This window comes from Cavia porcellus, unplaced genomic scaffold, assembly GCF_034190915.1.
Source record: "Cavia porcellus strain 051 isolate PalLab524CR breed Dunkin Hartley unplaced genomic scaffold, mCavPor4.1 scaffold_17, whole genome shotgun sequence".
Classification (NCBI taxonomy): Eukaryota; Metazoa; Chordata; class Mammalia; order Rodentia; family Caviidae; genus Cavia; species Cavia porcellus.
Genome location: NW_026947500.1, coordinates 54,023,355 through 54,025,911, shown reverse-complemented (window position 1 = coordinate 54,025,911; position 2,557 = coordinate 54,023,355).

Below are 2,557 nucleotides of genomic sequence, written 5' to 3'. Positions count from 1 at the left end.
CTCGGTCCTGTCTCGGGTCTTCTCTTAAACTTGACCCTAGCCACGTCTCTTCCTGGCATCCAAACGAGTTCTGGCAGGACGCTAAACATCACCAGCAACAAGAGCGCTGTGGGGCTCAGTGTGCTCCAGACCCCTGATGAAGAATAACAAACATCACACACTTGGGGCCGGGGTTTAGCTCAGCGACATAAGCACCTGCCTTGTAAGCAGGCAGTCATGAGTTCAATCCCCGGTCCCCCCCCCCCCCCAAAACATCACACAGTCGCCCACTTCCCCTGGCGCCAGGCCACACTGAAAGCGGGGGGGGGGGAGGGGGGCTCACGACTGCGCGTGCTCCCTCTGTCTCCTTCCCTCTGGCCCCAGTCCTCACTCCGCTAATTACAAAGGGTTTTATGGAAGAAGCCCTGTCACTCAGAAGCTAATGGGGCCCAGGCCCTTTGGAGCTCCTTCTGCTGGAAAAGCCCTGATCATACAGTGGTGAACATGGCCCTGCCAGAGGATGATGCAGGCTGTTAGCAGGAGCAAGAAGACAACTGCAGAAATCCCTAGTCCAACCAAGAAGACCAGCCTGGCCACGAAGGAACAGCCATGACCAAGGAAGAGCAGGGAAATTTAGGGACAAGTTGTGTGGTTCTAACAAATGAACTGTGGAGCTCAGAGACCAGGGGAGAGAGGAGAGCTGGAATAGCCAGAGGAAGCTGACCCGGGGACCCCTGGAAACAGATCTCCAAGGAAGGTCAGCTGACAGGTGACTTAGCAGAGCTGCAAACCAAGTGTGTTTAATCCCCTAGGTGGACCTGATGCCAGGACCCAGAAGGCTAAGGTGTGAAGAGACCCTCACCAAAGGCTCTCAGATGGGAGTCACAGGCTTGTTGCTTCCCCTAGCTGACCACAGCACGGCCAAGCAGAGCCAGTGGGGACAGAGCCAGGTTCACTCCCTGCTTGAGTTGAAGACTAAGAGGCCGGGGAGCTCCTGTGAACTCCCCAAGGGTTGAGAAGTGGAGATAATGAGCAGCTCCTGCAGCAGCCTCCCCACAGGGTAGGGTTTTCCCAGGAGCCCTGGGGTCACCCCAGGTACCCATCTGAGATTCAGGGGAACCTGTGAGCCCAGTGCACCTCTCCCGGTAGCCCTCCCCAGAGCGTTATCAAAACCCATCAGCTCACACAGAAGAAAGCCTCAAATTGGCTGGCTGCACTCATCTACCTGAGCACCTTGGCTGAATCCGGGTGCTTTGTTCCAGCATGTCATTAGGAGATAACTGTCACCCCAGGGACCCTGGGAAGACCCCAGCTCTGAAGTAAGGTCCACCATCACCAGAGAAGGGAAACTGGGCAGGGAATCTGCTGTTTGCCATCAGACCTTATCATCCGGATTTCAGATTGCACCCAGAGGCACAAGAAAGACTGCATCATACGGGGGAGACCTACAGCATTAAATCTGTGAGTTTATCCATCACTACGTACATTTTAGAAAGTACAAATACTTCAGTAGACTTATTGGTGTAGGACTACAGAGCTTAGACAAGTGATTTGCCTATAGATTGCTGTACCACCTATGTGTACTGCTAGAGAGACTAATTGTATGGGTTAGGGGTCATGCTTTGGAACAAGACAGACTTGGGTTGAACCCAAGATTCTCACTGAGAAGTCATATGGCCTTCAATAAGACACAGCTAGGCAGGCTTATTCTCTTCCAGACAAAATAATACCTAGCTCCTAGGTGGTCAGGACTGTATGAGATAATGTGTGTAGAATGTATAACATCATTGTTGGCACAGAGAAGATGTTCAAGAAATGGTTTTCAGTGTTTGGAAAAGCAACACAGTCTGTTACCAGGGGTCTTGGAACCAAGATAGAATCTAAATATCTCTTTTTTTCTACCTGTGAAACCTTAGGCAAAACAGTTAATATTTATAAGTCTCACTTTCCTCAACTGTTGAATAAAGGTGAATATTTTTACCTTATACTTTTGTTGTCATTCTGAGAAGAAATAATCCTCTTCAAGTCCTTAGGCTCTACCTGACTTCCTCATGAGTTTAAGGATTGTGTAATTATATTTTGAGTTCTAGATTCTAGTGAGGTAAGGACAGCTGGTTTTTAATGAGCTTGTTCTGTGTTTCCAGCAGATGCAGCCTTTGCAAGCAAGAGAAGGAAGAGTATGGGGGTAGGTTGCAGGGTTTGGGGACCATCTTGTCTCAGAGGGGTTCTTCCTAGATGACACATCTCTCTTGCCATAGTTCTGCCAGAGATCACCTTATGCTCCATGCGGTGCATTATAATCAAGCTATGTTATAGGTAAACGTGTCAGCATACATGTCCTTTGTCTTTCTGAAGATGTTCACTGGCCATGAACCTTCGCTTTTCTGTCTGTAAGCTGTTCTGGATTCAGGAGAGGCTATTGCTTCCCTGTACTCCAGGTTCAGCTAGTGATATTAACCCCAAGCTGTTTCTTCAGTAACCTCCTACTAAACTGGTTATCACTAGCTGGCCCTGAAACTTTTCATTTGTAAAATAGCTTGCAAATTGCCTTGCTGGAAACTAAACAAATTGTGTCACA